This window comes from Electrophorus electricus, unplaced genomic scaffold (assembly GCF_041902795.1).
Source record: "Electrophorus electricus isolate QZ-2024a unplaced genomic scaffold, ASM4190279v1 Scaffold396, whole genome shotgun sequence".
In the NCBI taxonomy this organism is placed as follows: Eukaryota; Metazoa; Chordata; class Actinopteri; order Gymnotiformes; family Gymnotidae; genus Electrophorus; species Electrophorus electricus.
This window is the reverse complement of record NW_027658689.1, coordinates 1-18,947: the sequence shown is the minus strand read 5'-3', so window position 1 is coordinate 18,947 and position 18,947 is coordinate 1. Positions and strand designations below refer to the sequence as shown.

Sequence of the window (18,947 nt, the reverse complement as noted above, 5' to 3'; positions counted from 1 at the left end):
ATGCAATAGAGTCTGACTTTACTAATTATATTTAAATATTTCTCCTCTCGGACTGTAAAACTCCATTTATAAGGACAGAAGAATGTTTCATTCAGATTCCCAATCCTTCTTCACTTTCTATTTCTACACACTGTCATCTCTCCAAGGAGTGAGATTCCCAAGCATGTTGTTTTTATCATATGGTGTTTAAATGTTCCCTCTTAAGGATTATGTTATATTATTTTGCTTTAATGAAGATTTTTTGCCTTCTGCATTTTCATAGTTTTTTAAAAACTGAATGCTTGGTGTATGCCATATGCACTGCATGGAACTTTTTAACCACGTTAAGCTGTCTAAAGTCACACGACTCCCAGCAGGTGTTTGGTTGCTTTATTCTGGTCCCTGTGAGGGCCTGTTTTCTCCTGCATCTCAGAATTCACACTCATTCTCCCAGCAACAGCAAGTCTTGCTCCCACTGACTGACCTGGGAAGTCTGGGAGAAGTGAGGGTCACGGAGGGCCTCCCTCAGGACCCTCCTCAGGGGTCCCTGGTAGAGCCAATAGGTCAGCACCAGGAGAAGGCAGGGCAGGCCCAGGTGCACGTTGGAGAGTAACCACCCAAGCAGCGGCCACAGCACCACCTGCAGGAGCAGGCTAGCATAGCGAGGCAGACCTCGCAGCCAGGCCGTCGTCTCCCTCTCCAACAGCGGTGTCACTGTGGAGCGCAGCCAGGTCCCCAGCCGGCAGCCAGCGGAGCCTAGGGCACGCCAGAACCTCTCCACGGGGCCCACCTGGACACGCACACAAAACCCAGGACTTTAAAGCTTTGCGCACACTTGTCAACGGTTTAGATCATCTTGGTCCTACTTCTGGCAAATTGCATCCAACCCCCACAGTAGAGCAGAGACGCTTATATTAGGTAACAGGTGTTATTGTGCAGTAAACGTGTAGCATAATAATGGCGTTTGGAAAAGAAACCCGTTTGAAACGTTAACTATCGTCAACACTCCGGTTTGTCTCAGAGTGTTTCTCCCACGCTGTATAACACTCCAGTGTCTGTACTACGTTGTTTCTCTGACCCGTTGATCTGGTGACACATGGCGCCCAGAGCTTTCTGACAGTCTTTCATCCAGGATCTCTAAAATGTCCTGTTTCTTCTTTAAAACTGGCCTCAGCATCGAAGACACGTTTCTCTTTTTGGCTGTCTCCTCCATAGTGTGATTCTGTTGGAATATACAGTAGGTCATTTTATTTTAATTTTAGTGTTAAACACGCTGCCATCTTAATAAAACAGGCTTCTTATACCCTGAGAGAGAGAGAGAGAGAGAGAGAGAGAGAGAGAGAGAGAGACAGACAGACACAATAATGGCTTACTTTTTTTTCTAAGACACCCGTGAAAACTGGCTGCTTTTTTTGTGATTCTGTATAGATGTTAATTTTCGTCCTTTAGATGTGATCTTTACAAACAAGGGTTTGACATCAAATGTTTATATCATTAAAATAGCTAATGACGGGGACAGTAATAACGAATAAGAGATATTACGATGATGATAATAGAATATTAGATAATGACAGATTCGAACCTTTATTGTGAAGTAAGAAACGAAAGGGACAATCTCGCCTCAGGGCACAAATGCGCTGAAAATGAGGTGCAAGTCGTCCTCCACGACAGCAGGGGGCGCGGCTGCGTGACGCGCCTGCCGTGGCGTCTCTGCGGCTGAGGATGTGTCACCCGCTGAGGTAAACAACGACAGTTTGAACTGCAGCGTTCAGATTTGTCCGTAGCCACTTCACATTTTATCTAACGAACTTTTACAAACACAGTCGCGCAAGCTTTTGTCGACAGTACTCTGTCACCGGAGGCAACACACTCCGTCGCTTTTTTTGGGGGGGCAAATCTTGCTCGTCGGCGAGCGAAAAGGCTGCAAGTTGGCCGCATAGCGCATCGGCTACCTCGGCTAAGCAGCGGCCAGCGGTCCAGTCCAGGATGTCCTGCTGCCTGCTGGACTTCTGTCGCGTCCAGGAGCTCAGACAAGTCAGGGAGAGTTTGTTTGCCAGTCAGAGAAGCGCTGTGACGGGCGACAGCACAGACCCCGCAGGTAAAGCCCGCACTAAACCAACTGTTGCTATGGTTTCAAGCCTGCTCGTGTTGTTAGCCAGCTAGCTAACCTCTTAGCCAGGTCGGGTAGCGCTGTCAGAAACGTGACTTACAAAGCCTGATAACGGAAGCGTTTGGACAAATTTGTCTTTAAATCCCGGATAAGACAGCCAGCTCGGATGAAGCAGCGGCGAGCTACTATTTATGAAAGTTTGCTATCTCGTTAGCTGATAACTGACCTGTTGGCCAGCTAGCTGCTGAGATTACTTCTCTAACCTCGTCGTGCGTGTTCTAGGAATAATATCAGAGTTTTAACAAGATCTAGCTACGTGTCTGGTCTGGTAGCTCCTATTCAGCAACTTCGCGCTGGAAGAGGTGCCTTCCAGTATCGTTACAGACAGCGAGGGTTTTTCCCGGTTCACCACTATCTCGCCGCTTTCTATTCTGTCCCGTATAAAGTTTTAAAACGCAGAGAAGGCAACAGTGGCTGTGCGCAGCTATAACGTTAATGAAGAGTTTAGCAGTGTGTGAGCGGGAAGAGAGGTGACTGAACTTTACCGAGTGAGTCATCGCGTCCCAGGGCAGTGGTCCGACCTCATTACTTCCTGACGGAGGAAGATGAGGCCTAAGAGAGACCGAGCTTGTGTCTGGGGGCATGGACCGGACTGGTGTCGCAGCCGAGCTTGTGTCTGGGGGCATGGACCGGACTGGTGTCGCAGCCGAGCTTGTGTCTGGGGGCATGGACCGGACTGGTGTCGCAGCCGAGCTTGTGTCTGGGGGCATGGACCGGACTGGTGTCGCAGCCGAGCTTGTGTCTGGGGGCATGGACCGCTGTCACGCTGGACAACTGGGCAGCTCAAAGAAACGGAGCGACAGTGGAAAGCTCGCGGGTTGGAACGTGACACATGGCTCACCCTCCATCATACAGCATTGCTTATTGTATTGCCTCCTGCATCTGTCTCTCTCTTCTTATGTTCTGTTCTAATGCGTTTCCAGTGCCCTTTGGCTCTCACGTCACTGTTTCCATCACCTTGTTTTTTCACATTTTCTTAACAAGCCCCCAACCCTTCTACCCCCCCCCCCCCCATCTGTCATTAGAGAATGAGTTATCCTGGGATAATTCAGACTGGGGCTCATGGGAAACCTCGGACACCAGAGAGGACAGAACCACGGTCTGTTTTCCCGGGTACTTTTTACGTATCTCAGGAAATATTAACGGTTTTTTTTATCAAGTGTATTTGTTACTGCTGCTGAAGTTCAGAGTTGACCCATATTTCCATGAACTAGCCTTCCTTTCCAAAAGCAGACGCATGCATGTCTGCTGTCAGAGTGTCTGCCAAATGACTAAAACAGTAACTAGAACAGTCTGTTATAGTAACAGTCTGTAACAGTCTGTCCACTACACTTATTTTTGGAATTCCAGTATCTGCTTGTATGGATAGGTGAATAATGTCGGAAGTGTCAGCATATCCCTGGTTTTCTGCTTTTTCCGTCTGCTTTGGCATAGTCAATCTCTTAATTTCCCTTCTCATGTCCTTTATGGTGACTCTCACGGTCCCGTCGTTGGTGTGTGTGTGTGTGTGTGTGTGTGTGTGTGCTCCTCTCCCTCTAGGCGGAAGAGGACGTGCAGCTACAGAGTGTCCCATGGCTGCAGGACTGTGTGCTGTCCCTGTCTCCCTGCTCAGACCTCTTGGTCATCGCCCGAGAACACAAAGCCGTCTTTTTGTCTGGTATGCTGGCACACGCGTTCACCCGAACACGCGAGCTATGCAAATCCAGGTTTTTCTGCTGATGGCTGATCGATCACTGTATTGATTGGCAGCTAAATGGCAGACAGATGACTCTGGAAGGGAGGAGATGACGCTGGCTGTTTCCTGGAGTGGAACACTGAGCACTGAGGAAGGGTGAGAGGAGGAGGGAGGGAGGGAGGGCGGGCTGCGAGAGAGAGAGAGAGAGAGAGAGAGAGAGAGAGAGAGAAATCCTAATAAGGGAGAGAAGGAGAGTGTGGGGAGGAGAAGATATGGGACAGGAGAAGGGGGTGAACACTGGTGTAATAAGGAATAATAATGAGGAGGGGAGGAGTGAAAAAGCAGCCTATAAGGGAGAGCGGCTGAGGAGCTGTAGATGGGGAGCAGGAGAGGAGAGAGAAGGCATCGAGGTCAGAGGGGTTAGAGGTTAGAGGTCAGAGGTGGAAGGAGGAGTGAGGGCTGCTGGTGTTGTGGTTTAATGGTTCTGAAGTCATCTTGCTTCCCAACAGAGAGTGTGTGAACAGTGTCGTGTGTATCCCGCTGGCCAGCCAGAAGAGGTGAGACCTCTACTCCGTCACACACACACACACACACATTTATATCACATTTATGTCTTCATTTATATTAAAGACTAAAGTCTGTGTGTGTACATGTGTTTGTGTTTAGGAGTTCCACAGGTCGTCCAGACTGGACCTGTATTGTGGTTGGGTTCAGCTCAGGATATGTTCGCTTCTACACAGAGGTACCGGGGCTTTATTTGACCTGTGACCTCTGACCCCCAGTACTCCTGTACTTTCCTTATGTCTCTCATATATATATATATATATATATATATATATATGTGTGTGTGTGTGTGTGTGTGTGTGTGTGTGTGTGTGTGTGTGTGTGTGTGTATTTTAGAACGGTGTTCTTCTATTGGCTCAGCTGTTAAATGAAGACCCTGTGCTCAGGCTGAAGTGTCGTACATATGAGATCCCGCGCCATCCTGGTGTCACTGAGCAGGTACGTTCACGCGCAACAATATGTTTGTTCATCCGCAGCAACGCCCATGTTCACACACACACGTGCGTTCACATGTTTGCGTTTTCAGCATTTGGCAGACTCTTTTATTCAGAGCTATCTACATATTTATTATTGTGATGTGACTTATACTTTATTATCCCACAGGGAAATATTTCAGCACACAGAAAAACAATCGTGTGTTCACTTGCACACATCACATGATGTCAGAATTTGAATTGGAAATGGTTCTCAGTCTCTCTAGTTATTTGCCTGCAGTCATTGCAGAGTTCAGCACATTTTTGCAATGCCACTATATACAACCAATAATTATTGCACAATTCAATAACTTTAGTTATCTCACAGTTAGCAGTTACAGTTTGTGGTGATTACACAGCCTGCACAGTGACCACAGTCTCCAGCTTGTGTTTATTGGACAACATGATGGCTAAAAAAAACCTCCTCACTAATCCCACAATTATTGCACAGACTAAATGTTGTTACAGTTCTCAGTATAATCACAGTCTAAAAGAACTGCACAGTTTCCTAGACCTAGTTATTTAAATGTTTTACTGAAGCAGGCACAAACAAAATTTTAAAATGATGTTATTTTTCACCTTGGCACTCTTTGTCTTCTGCCGGATGGCAGGACACAGTATGACCGTGTCTGTGCTCCCTGGGAATCAAACCTATTGCTGGCATTTCTCACTCACTCACTCAGTCCTACCATCTGTGATGTGAGAGCCTCCTCCAAGAAAGCATAACTGCCATAATAACTCCTCCCCCTCAACCCCCGACCACCCAATCTGGGCGTGTGCTTGCCAGCGTAGGCGGGGCTAGTGCGCCCCTCCAGCGGCAGTCTTAACAGTTGAGGTATGTGGGAGGAAGTGAGCGCTAGCCTCCCCCATCCCAGGTCGCTGGGGTCGTGTGACGGGAGGACTTAGCTAGTGTGTGAGAATGGAGACGGCTAACACTGGGAGACAACCAGGGTAAAAATTTAAAACAACAAAACTTTTAAAAAAATGTCAGATGTTCATATGATCCCTTCAAAACATGTGCGCGCACGCACACACACACACACACACACACACACACACACACACACACACACACACACACACACACACACACACATATCACAATCTCTGATCTGGTATATACATGTGCAAATACAGAGTAACTGTTACTGTCTCCCGACCTCCTTCACTGTGTATGCGTGACTGGTTCTGAGGACCTGATTGGCTAACATGTCTCCCTCTGACAGCACGAAGAGCTAAGTATCCTGTACCCGTCAGCCCTGGTCACCATCGATGGATTCAGCCTCTTTCAGTCTCTGCGCGCTTGCAGAAATCAGGTCGCTCGAGGTGGGCGTGCATGCGTGCGTGCGTGCGTAATATAACCTTTACTTTCTGCCCTGTCCTCATTCCTCTGCCTTCTCTCCTCACTGTAGCTGCAGCAGCAGGAAGTGATGTCGTGCAGCCTCCTCCGCTGGCCTATAAGAAGTGGGGCCTGCAGGATGTGGACAGCATCATAGACCACAGCAGTGTGGGTGAGTGTGGAGGGCGTGAGATCAGAGGGGACGTGGGTGCGCCTATACCTGAACAAACGTAACGAGCTGTTTCAGGAGAACATTTCAAGATGGTTGTTTCTGTAGTTCTCAATAAACATCATCTGTAGTATAGTTCAAGTTCAAGTTCAAGTTCAAGTTCGGTTTATTCGTCACATACATAGTCATACACAGTATAACTTGCAGTGAAATGGTGGAGAGTGCTCTGTCCAAACTGAGGAAAGGAAACAGGGGTGCATAGAGAAAAATGTATATATGCAAGATAAATATATATATTCTATGTATGTACAAAATATATTAACAATGTATGTACAATATATGTATATTATGATTATATACACAATGTACAATGTATATGGTTGGGTATATATGTACACAATCTACAGAATGTACAGATCCATTTTGTATAATAACATATCTACAGTTGTTGTGTAACAAGGCAATTGAGTATAAATCTATATATACAGATGTACAAATATACAGTTATGTTACATGGTGGTGGTGGTCCCCACAGTTTATCAGTTTCCCTGATTCAGGGCCCGAATGGCCTGTGGGAAGAAGCTCCTCTTCAGCCTCTCTGTCTTGGTCTTCAGGGAGCGGAAGCGCCTCCCTGACCTCAACAGAGAGAAGAGCCTATTGTTGGGATGGGTGGGGTCCTTCACAATTCTCCTGGCCTTGGTCTGGCACCGCCTGTAGTAGATGGTCTGCAGGTCAGGAAGTTCCGTGTGAGTGATGCGCTCTGCTGAACGCACTACCCTTTGGAGTGCTTGTCTGTCCTGCTTGGTGCTATTCCCAAACCAGACTGTGTTCCCCGTGAGGATGCTCTCGATAGTGCAGGTGTAGAAGTTCCGCAGTACTTTGGAGGGCAGTCTGAAGTCTCTTAGGCGTCTGAGGTGGTAAAGACGCTGACGAGCCTTCTTTGCCAGGGAGTTGGTATGGCGGGACCAGGACAGGTCCTGCGAGATGTGAACTCCAAGGTACCTGAAACTATCTACTCTCTCCACCGTGGTTCCACTGATCCTCACAGGTTGGTAGTGCCGCTCCTGCTTCTTGCTGCAATCCACGATCAGCTCCTTTGTCTTACTGACGTTTAGGAGGAGATTATTTTCCTGGCACCAGCTTTCCAGGTGTTTAATCTCCTCCAGGTAGGCCCTCTCGTCGTTGTCCGAGATCAGACCCATGACAACGGTGTTGTCAGCAAACTTGACAATGATGGCGGAGCTGGAAGTGGCTGTGCAGTCGTAGGTGTACAGTGAGTAGAGCAGGGGGCTTAGGACACAACCCTGAGGAGCTCCAGTGCTGAGGGTGGGGGTGGATGAGGCACAGTTGCCCACCCGTACTGATTGTGGTCTGTCTGTTAGGAAGTTGGTGATCCAGTCACACAGGGATGTATGCAGTCCTAGATCCCCCAACTTAGTAGTGAGTAGGGAGGGGATGATAGTGTTAAATGCTGAACTGTAGTCGACAAATAGCATTTTAACATCATTTCCCCTCCCTTCGTCCAGGTGAGTCAGTGTAGTGTGGAGCAGATGTGCAATTGCATCGTCAGTGGAGCGGTTGTGGCGGTATGCAAAGTGCAGTGGGTCCATGGAGGCTGGCAGTGAAGATGTGATGAAGTCTCTGACTAGCTTTTCAAAGCACTTCATCACGACTGATGTGAGGGCGACAGGGCGCGCTAGTTTGAATGTTGTCATTTAAATGTTCTAGTTTTAAGCTGTTTGAAGGGTCTGTTCATGAATGAATATTCCAGTGTTTCTTGTTTCTAGACAAAGGGGTAGAAAAAGACTTGAATTTGAGTTATTAATAATTAAGAATAACATTAAAAAAGAAAGGGAATTGTGCTCACTGTTCTGTTCATTCTCCCCCTCAGGCGTCATACCGCTGAGTGTATTTGATCAGATGAAGAACGCCTCTGTCCTGGGGGGGTTCCACGCCTCTGTGAAGGGCAGCCCCCCTGCTATGAGTCAGTACATCACAGTGGGTGGAGGCCCTTTCACTGGCTTCTACTACGCTGTCGAGGTACCCGAGTCTGGAGTTGTGTTTGTGTGTGTGTGTGTGTGTGTATACAGTATTTCTACTGTAGTAGACAGCAGGGTTGCTGTGGTGGTGTCTGTCTCTCTGTTGTATGTTTGATGGCAGATTTTTCATCATCACATCATATAAAAAACTCATATGTCTGAAAATGGAGCTTTCCAAGAGAACTGAAATAATGCGATGATGTCAACATCTGTCATTAGACCTGGAACGTTATATAGCAGGTCATGACTATTGGTCCCCTGCCCATGAAAGGTACCCACAGTATGAAGGGCAGTTGATGTTAAACATTAAACACTGACAAAAAAGCCTTAGCTGGATTTTCAGTGAGAGTGGTGACATATTCCACAATGCATCAGTTCTGTCCTGACTGAATCCAGATGTTTCATTGTGCTCATCTGAGGATGTGTGCTTGGTCTTTGTCTCTCAGGGCAGTTCACAGCCTCTTCTGTCTCATGTGGCGCTAGCTGTAGCCAGCAAACTAACTTCAGCCCTGTTCAATGCTGCCAGGTAAGTGTGTGAATGCGTGCATATTTTTAATCTCTGCATGTGTGTCTACATCCGTGTTATCCCACCTGGCAACACTCTGGTCTCTTATTTAATTTCTTTGAGCTCAGAGTTCATCAGCGCTGCACACCAGCACGGTCTGATCGAAACTCTCTCCGCCATCATCGCACAACCTGCCTTCTGACTTTACTTCTCCAGCTCCTGCCCTCGTTTCCGGTTCAGTGGGACTGGTGGAGCAGTGTCGTGAAACGTTAAAAGGTGTCAAATAAACCACTATGTTGATGGAATCTCTCTGTTGCCCTGACAGTGGATGGCTGGGGTGGAAGAAGAATGAGGAAGAACCAGGTCAGAAACACAAGCCTAAGGTGGAGCCGGCTACGCCCCTTCCTGTTAGGTGAGTCCATATAAGGTCTGGTCTTCTCCCTCGTGCTCATTGCTCAGGGAACTGCCTCCTGTCCCGCCTTCAGCGCAAAGAAAAAGAGACACTTTGGTTCAGAGCTACAGTAAAAAAAAAAGCAAAAAAAAAGAAGCTAAAACTACGACAATCTGTAAGGCTGAATGGGTCTGTTCTGTCTGTTCCATGCAGGTTTGGGCTCCCTGATTCCCGTCGTCATGGTGAGTCCATCTGTCTGTCACCATGCTACAGCATGGCGGGTGTGACGGATGACTTCGGCAGAGTGACGCTGCTGGATGTGGCGCGTGGGATTGCCATCCGCATGTGGAAGGGTGAGAGGGGGAGAGAGGGAGAGAGGGAGAGGTGGAAGGGACAGAGAGAGAGAGAGGCAGAGGGAAAGAAGTGCCGTATATTTTTTTAGATGAATTGTGAATGAGTACATTTGTATGTTGTCATGTTGGGGAATCAGTTTAATCCCGTGTTTGTGTGTGTGTGCGTGTTCGTGTGTGTGTGTGTGCGCTCGCACATGTGCCTGTTTGTATGTGTGTGTGTGTGTGTGTGTGTGTGTGTGCGTGTATGTGTGTATGTAGGTTACCGTGACGCCCAGCTGGGCTGGGTGCAGGTGTTTGAGGCTAACACAGATAGAGACATGGCCTCCTCCCCCTCCATGCCACGACGACACGCACACTTCCTGGTCATTTATGCCCCGCGCAGGGGCATCTTGGAGGTCTGGGGCACTCAGCATGGCCCCAGGGTGGGGGCATTCACCGTGGGCAAACACTGCAGGTACACACACACACACACACACACACACACACACACATTCTTTACTCTCTAATGGTGTTCAGCATTAAATGACTCTATATGGCATCATACATTTGATTCCACACACCTGCATGCAAACTGCTCACACACACTCCTGCTCACGCTCTCTCTCTCTCTCTCTCTCTCTTTCTCTCTTTCCTGTCTGTCTGTCTGTCTGTCTGTCAGGCTGCTGTATCCAGGTTACAGGTTAATGGGGGTGAACAGTGTAACCAGTCACGCATGGCACTCACACACACAGCAGGTGTGTCTGTTCGACCCAACAACTGGAGTGATACGATCCATAACTGTACCATTTCACCTGGCCCTCAGGTACAAACACACACACACACACACACACACACACACACACACACACACACAGCTCAGGTGTGTCTCTTCGTCTGACTGTCATGCCCCTCCCCTGTCTTGTTCAGTGATAAGAAGAGTGAGCGGGCCAGAGACTTGCACCTGCTGAAGAGGCTGAGTTCTGTCCTGAGGAGCAGAGAGCTCGACCCAAGTGAGGCTCAAATGCCCTGCCCCCACCCACCTGGGGGCGGAGTCTCAGCCCAGTAAAGATGTCTAAGGGTTTCCACCCAACTAAAAGCAATTGTATGTGTGTTCAGTTGCTTTATCTTGATCTCTCAACTGTGATTGATAGCTTTTCTAGAGAGTGAGGCCCAGAGCGTTCTGCTGGAAATCAAACACCCTGCCATTAAAAAACAGGTCAGACGCAAACACACAGACACGCAAAGAGCGCTTACTAATGTTATAACACATATATGTTAGATCTGCCTCTTAACCAGGATGTTGAAGCATTCCTTGGGTTTTATTGACAGGCCTTGGAGTCTCTTTTGACCAATAAGAATGCTCCAGTTTCATGCCTGACCAACATTATAAGAATGTTATTGGCCAGCCTGAAAGAACAAGGTAGAGGTCATTTGTGTTTAATGTACAAAGTGTCTTTAATGTGTTGTTGAATTTGGAAAAACATTTTCAATCATTAACTCTCTGGTGTGCGTGTGTGTGCGTGTTTCAGATCCAGAGGCAGTAGATGAGTTATTGCTACAGTTGTGTTCATCTCAGCTCAAACTACTACAACTCTACACTGATGTTCAGTTACTGCACTCTCCTGATAACTCCCCTACAGACTCTGATTCTGTGAGTCTCACACAAACACACGTATGGTGGGTGTAAGTAGTGTGAGTGTCATTGGTTGCGTTCCTCCTGGTTCTCCTGTTCTCCTCCACGGTGCAGGTTAAACTGACACCAGGTATTTCGGTCAGCGGCAGCATCTCCAGTTTTTTTTTGGTTTTATTTATTTCTTTATGTAGTCTTCACCTGGTCTGTATACCCATTCTTCTGCCCATCTGTTGAGCACCTGTCGGGGCAGGGCTGGCCATAAAGCGCCCTGTGGAGTAGTCTGTTGTGTTCAGGGGCCCAACCAGCAGCGTTGGTGCAGGGGACATGCTTCGGTGTGCAGGTGGAGATCCTGCAGTCATCAGACAGAACACCGCACAGACGTTTAAACATCAGAACTATGGCAAGAGTTTTAGGGGGGGATCCTGAAAGCTGGCGTGAGGTGGCGTGTTCCAGGGAGACACTCCCACTGTTACTCCACACAGCTCTGCCCTGCTTTAGGCACACACCTCCACAGTCAGGACAGCCTGTAGGTGAGCACACGAAGACCTGACAGGCTGATGCCATGTAAAGAATGCCCTGTTCACACTTGCGTTAGTATGCGTCTTGGGTGAGCCAATCACAAGAGAACTAAAAGACATGTAAATTTATGTAAATGTATAATTTTCTAGCACTACTGCATCTTAAATTTCTTTGCAGTGCTGCACAATGAAAATAAAGCGCTCTAGTCTAGTCTCCTCTAGTCTAATATAGTCAAGTGTAACCTAATCTAGTCTAGTCTTGCGATCTTGGGAGAAGTGTGTTCCTGGTTGCAAACCCGACCCCATGAAGATGTCCCGTGACAAGGTGACCATACCACAAGAACGATAATCTTATTACTTCCTCCTTCAGGGGGCTTCACCAAGGAGACTGGTCTCACTCAGAGCAGACTGGTCTCACTGTGTGGCCTGTAACCTCTGGGTCAACTGCCACATGTCTCTTCACGTTAGTCTGAAGGCGCAGGGCACCTGATCTCCCCTACTGAGACAGAATTTGAGCACACACACACACACACACACACACACACACACACACACTGGGATTCCTTCAAACAGCCAGCTCTGCCATTTAGCCCTCCTCAAGCTTCTCTCCACACGCCCACAGCTTTCTGTTCCTGGCATTGAAGACGACCTGACTCAAGTCAGACCAATCCTGCAGCGTTATGCAGAGGTGAACTCCCGCCCTTCCGTCTCATTCGCTGAGGACTCGGGTGGGCCGCTGCCAGTCAGAGCCTTTCTGTCCCAGCTGGTGTGTGAGGACGGAGAGCTGCGTGTTGTCAGAGGCCCCGACACAGACTGGACACAGCTAGGTCTGGGAATAACGCTCACATTCACTCACTTACTGTGTTTGTTTGTGTAAATGTAAATAGTAGTAACAATAATAATGTGGTCTTTAAAGTTGTACTTTTATATGAACTTCCATGTTCATGAAAGTATCTGTTTTACATGCTGAGCCCTATAAGTAACATTTGTGGTTTCAGAAAACTGGCTTTGAATAAAAGTGCAGACTATTATTTTAGATCTTAAGTGTATTTATATTTAAGCTAATTATTGATAAATAAGAAAGTATTAGTACTGATGAAAATGATTAGGTGAATGTACCTCTGTGCGTGTGTGTGTGTGCGCATGTGTGTCTCTCTCGTATGTGTATATATATATATATCACATATCACACACACACTACAGGTAGCTTTCTGTTTTGGGGTTGCCTCTCTGGTCAGAGTCCACTGGAGCGGGTGTGTGAGACGCTACAGCAGAGTGGCATAAGCCCACAACAACTACTGGTGAGGAGAGATGGAGTGAGAGAGAGAGTGAGATGGAGTGAGAGAGAGAGCGAGGTGTGGTTGGTGGTGTGGCTCCTGACCTGGAGGTCTGACTGACTCATTCTCATTTGCAGTCTTTGCTGCTGACTGTGTGGCTGAACAGAGAGAAGGAGATTCTCAAGAACGCTGCTGCCACCAGGAACCTACACACCCTCCTCAACACACTTACGTCTATGAAAGGTGTGTGTGTGTGTGTGTGTGTGTGTGGTCTGAGGGATATTTTGATTCACAATTTTGAAACTTCCCCTTGACTCCCCCTTCTTCTTTGCGTGCGTGTGTTAGGTGCTGTGGATGAATCCTGGGACGTGCAGTGTGTCTCCCCCTGGTGGCAGCAGGTACGTGTTGCGTGTGTTCAGTCAGAGAGTGCTGGCGCCGCCCTGCTGGCTGCCCTCGTGGCCCATCTTGTTGCCAAGAGCTCCATCACAAGCCTGGCTGAGAGCAAGGTATTGTGTGTGTGTGTGTGTGTGTGTGTGTGTGTGTGTGTGTGTGTGTGTGGAGGTCTAGCTGAATTGAGTATGTTGATTCAAGAAGAAGAAGGATGATTGTGTCAGTTCTCTGGTTTCTCAGTTTATAATTGCAGCTGGAGTTATTTTTCTGCTCATGCATGTGTGCGTGGATGTGGATGTGTGCATGTGTGTTTGCGCGCGCGTGTGCATAACTCTCTGTAGTTCCAGGCAGACTGGGAGTGTGTGTCGCTGGAGTTGGAGCAGTGGGTGGTGTGTGTGAGACAGCTGGAGGACGTGTTGGCACTGCAGACCCTGCTGAGTCTGCCGTCCCCGCAGGGATCACCAGGGGGCGCCACTCAGCGCTGCTCAGTCAAAGCCCTGCTGGAGAGTGGCAGAGGTACTGCAGTTTCTGGGCTTGCTCTGAGATAGCATGGCACAGTTGCACACGTTTAAATCCTCACTTCCTTCCTTTTTCTCTCTCTCTCTCTCTCTCTCTCTCTCTCTCTCTCTCTCTCTCTCTCTCTCTCTCCACCAGGAGGGTTGGCAGACAGAGTTGCAAAACTTATCTTCAGGCAAGATGTTGCCCCCAGAACACTGCAGGCTATGGTTGAGTGGAAGGGTGACGGGCAGAGCTCAGACCAGCCAGTGGAAGAGCCGTTGCAGCAGAGGAAGGGAGGGTGGGGCGATTTACAAAGACTACAGGGTAATTAGGGTTGGAGAGCAGCCCGAGAAATGTGTTACTACTGTTTGTGTGTGTGTGTGAGACCGTTCCTCTTTTAACCTGTGTTTGTGTGTGTGCGCGCAGAAGCACTGATGTGTGTGTGCGAGCGTTTCCCCAGTTCTCTCTCGGCAGACATGATGTGGGCGCACTGTTGTTGGGAGTACGTGGTACAGTGGAACAAGGACCCTGAGGCAAGCCTCCAAACTCTGACACCACAGTCAAACCCAGCAAGATCTGCCCTAATGCCCCATTGAGCTCATCTACCTCCATTCTTCATTAATCCTCCTTAAACACTTCTGCTAGTTCACTAAATTTACAAAGGCTTTGATTATTCAGTACAGATAATTAAGTCTCTTCCCCCCCCCCCCCCCCATAGATGTGTCGGAATCTGGAGTGGTCTGTCGAGTATCTGAAGATGATCTCTAGTCCTCATATTCAGTTAGGTGGGCCATTTTGACTGAACAAAACCCAAACCAAAGTCTCTTGCTGGAATGAAATTTCATATAGTTTAATCATTGCATTTTGCTATTGTTGTTCCCCTGCCCCTGCTTCTCTGTCTCTCTGTTTCTCTCTCTCTCTCTCTCAGGAATCTCCTCTATGATGTGGAACACCTTTATAGTGAAACGCTTCTCTGCCACTGCCTTCTTAATGGAAAAGGTGCCAGCGTGTATCTGTGTATTTAGGTATCCGCCACAAGCGATCTTTCACATAACTTTACAAGGGTCTCGTGTGTGTGTGTGTGTGTGTGTGTGTGTGTGTGTGTGTGTGTGTGTGTGTGTGTCTCAATAGGTAGGGAAAGCTCCCAAAGACAGACTCTGCAGAAGGGTGAGTGTTCACTCTGAACCTGGATTCAAGTGTAATGCTTAGAAGAGTGTTTAAACTGGCCTTCTTAGACATGTTTGCGTGTGTGTGTGTGTAGGACGTGGGCATGGGTGATGCAGCTATGACCAGTTTCCTGGGCTCCTGTGTGCTGCTCCTCCAGGCGCTGATGGAGGTCTCTTCTTCTATTCCCTCTTTTGCTTTTTTCTCCAAAGTAAGAGCTGAACAGTTGTAGGATGCACACGCCCTGCCGCGTTTACCCAGACCCTCTCGCGCACCCTGCTGCGTTCGCCACTCACCCCGGACCCTCTCGCGCGCCCTGCTGCGTTCGCCACTCACCCCGGACCCTCTCGCGCGCCCTGCTGCGTTCGCCACTCACCCCGGACCCTCTCGCGCGCCCTGCTGCGTTCGCCACTCACCCCGGACCCTCTCGCGCGCCCTGCTGCGTTCGCCACTCACCCCGGACCCTCTCGCGCGCCCTGCTGCGTTCGCCACTCACCCCGGACCCTCTCGCGCGCCCTGCTGCGTTCGCCACTCACCCCGGACCCTCTCGCGCGCCCTGCTGCGTTTATCCAGCCTAATTTTTGCTGTACTTTGAAGCCCGCTTAAAAAAATAAAAATGAAAAACTCTCTTGCATGGCCAATCAAAAGCTGGTTAGTATGTTATTTGAAATGTCAGTAAAAGTTTATTGAACAAGAGTCGGATTGCTTTGTGTCTGTGCGTGTGTTGCAGTCTGACTCGGGCGTGGAGGAGGTGTGTGTGCCACAGGTGTGTGTGGAGGAGGTGTGGGGGGCGGTGGAGGGTCCAGCCTCTCTCGTGGAGCTGGCTCTCCAGCACAGGGCAGTGCACTATCCCCTGATCCAGCACCACTGCCTGCTGGCCTCACTCCTGCACGCTGCCATGACCTTCTCCCTGCGTGTCAAACCACTCAGCCTGTTCGACAGCAAGGTACCACCGCCCAGCAGGACACGTCACCTCAACGTTACTACCATACCTGGATATAATACTGCAGAATGATAAAACACTGACGAGTGTTTGTGTGATATGATAGTTCAGCCCTAACACACACACACACACACACACTTGCATAAAGATGACTGTTGCTGTGTTTCATCCCCTGCAGGGGAAGAACGCATTCTTCAGGGACCTGAGCACTATCCAACTACTGCCCAGTGGAGACATGGACCCTGGCCTGGTGGCACTGAGACAGGAGGTCCACACACACACACACACACACACACATCCCTCCCACCTTACTGAACATATACATGGACCCTGGCCTGGTGGCACTGAGACAGGAGGTCACACACCACACCACACACACACACACACACACACACACACACACACACACACACACACACACACACACACACACACACACACACACACACATCCCTCCCACCTTACTGAACATATACATGGACCCTGGCCTGGTGGCACTGAGACAGGAGGTCCACACACCCACCCACCCACACACACACACACACACACACACACACACACACACACACACACACATCCCTCCCACCTTACTGAACATATACATGGACCCTGGCCTGGTGGCACTCAGACAGGAGGTCCACACACCCACACACACACACACACACACACACACACACACACACATCCCTCCCACCTTACTGAACATATACATGGACCCTGGCCTGGTGGCACTCAGACAGGAGGTCCACACACCCACACACACACACACACACACACACACACACACACACACATCCCTCCCACCTTACTGAACATATACATGGACCCTGGCCTGGTGGCACTCAGACAGGAGGTCCACACACCCACACACACACACACACACACACACACACCCACATCCCTCCCACCTTACTGAACATATACATGGACCCTGGCCTGGTGGCACTGAGACAGGAGGTCCACACACCCACACACACACACACCCACATCCCTCCCACCTTACTGAACATATACATGGACCCTGGCCTGGTGGCACTGAGACAGGAGGTCCACACACCCACACACACACACACACACACACACACACACACACACACACACATCCCTCCCACCTTACTGAACATATACATGGACCCTGGCCTGGTGGCACTGAGACAGGAGGTACACACACACCCACACATACACACACACACACACACACACGCACGCACACACACACCTTGCTCCTGCACTACACTACACTAGCTTACTCCTGTCACCTGCTCTGTATCTCATTAAGCTTTACTGTTGGGACCACATGCAGTAACAGTTCAGTTATAATAAATACTAATAATATATGTTAATATATAATATGTTATAGTACAATAAAGCAATATATATAATAATATGTAAAATAGAAATATATAATAGTATAACTATATATAATATGTTATAATAAATTATATAAGAATTCTGTTCTAATCCCTCTCTAGTTTTTGATGTCTGTGTTGACTGGCTGGGTGAAGTCTCTGGATGACGTGGAGGGGCGTGGCCCCCTAGATGAATGCCATGAGGGGGCGTGGCCTGTGATGTGTTTGGAGGTGGCCTCTGTCCTGCAGGTCAATGCTGATGTACTGCGGAGACACTTGGTCTGTGAGCTCTACAACCAGGGCCTGGACCTGCGTGCAGAGGAGGTGAAAACACACACACATGTGCATGCATGCGCACACAAATGTATATACTCACTATACATTTATACACTAGAAAAAGTGTACACATTGTACATTGTATGTACACTGTCAGAAATGTCAGTTTGTTTGGATAAAAGCATCAGATATATGGCATAAATGTAAAAACACAGGACACGGCTTGGACCTGAACTACTTGAAGGTCACAAAGTGGACCTGAATGTTTATGATGCATTTTAATATCTAAAACAAGACTCATTCTCTCCTCCGCCTCTACCCCTCCTCTGTGTGTGCCTGCGTGTGCGTGTGCCTGCGTGTGCGTATCTCAGGCTGTGTTGGAGGTGGAGGATAAGGAGGTGCTGGGCTCTCAGCTCTTGGTTCTGATTGGTCAGAGACTGGCCTTCTCTCTGCTGCATTCCCAAACCCAGACCAAAGTCACCATGGAGCTCCTTGCCAGACTGCCCCCAACCCTCTGCACCTGGCTCAAAGCTATGGTACACACACACACACACACACACACACACACACACACACACACACACACACACAAAACCAGATGAGGCCCAGATGTACTCTGATGGGGTAATGGAGGTATTGGCTAAACTTAAATCGGTAAAGTGTTTCCTATGACAGCATTCCTAATGACAGAATTAGTGATGCTTGGTCCATCTGATATATTACTTGCCAAATAAGGAACATTTTGTTTACCCTTATTAAAACATATTGGAATTTTGGCTGATAATAATTGGCACAGGATGGAGTGAGAAATACTTCCACACAGCTGACATTCACTAACTCACTAATGCTGAACAGGACAATAAACTAAAATCTACTTTAACATGGTTGTTTTCTTCAGTTATGTAGTTATTAGAACTCCTAAAACACGTTTCTCACGTTGCTTGTAAACAATGTTTGCTTGAGCCAGTTGAAGCCACAGTACACATGATCAGGACGGTACCACTGGTACCTCGTCTGAGCTAAGAAAAACCCTCTCTCTTTTTGTGTGTGTGTGTGTGTGTGTGTGTGTGTGTGTGTGTGTGTGTGTGTGTGTGTGTGTGTGTGTGTGTGTGTGTAGGACCCCAGTGACCTGCGGTGTCCCTGTGTGTCGCTCCAGAAGACCAGCAAACTGGTGAGCCGCGTGATCGAGATCCTCCCAGAGAACCACGCCCAGTACAGCCTGGCTCTCCACCTGCTGGAGACAGTGGACTCACTGCAGGACGA

At 48.6% G+C, this 18,947-nt stretch overlaps 1 pseudogene across 1 annotated transcript; it reads left to right on the top strand.

Annotated features, from left to right (window-relative positions):
* The first annotated feature begins 1,728 nt into the window (after positions 1-1,728).
* Positions 1,729-17,723, top strand: LOC145655916 (rab3 GTPase-activating protein non-catalytic subunit-like; annotated as a pseudogene). Its single transcript, XR_014121751.1, has 33 exons — positions 1,729-2,077; positions 3,175-3,248; positions 3,689-3,806; positions 3,899-3,980; positions 4,334-4,381; positions 4,491-4,566; positions 4,725-4,826; positions 6,088-6,187; positions 6,274-6,372; positions 8,261-8,409; positions 8,855-8,934; positions 9,239-9,325; positions 9,518-9,657; positions 9,916-10,111; positions 10,316-10,459; positions 10,564-10,646; positions 10,788-10,852; positions 10,966-11,056; positions 11,166-11,287; positions 12,410-12,614; positions 12,991-13,088; positions 13,202-13,307; positions 13,410-13,570; positions 13,796-13,970; positions 14,109-14,276; positions 14,379-14,485; positions 14,671-14,737; positions 14,881-14,951; positions 15,084-15,119; positions 15,214-15,288; positions 15,847-16,062; positions 16,238-16,327; positions 17,532-17,723. The product of XR_014121751.1 is annotated as a rab3 GTPase-activating protein non-catalytic subunit-like (transcript).
* The last annotated feature ends 1,224 nt before the right edge of the window (positions 17,724-18,947 follow it).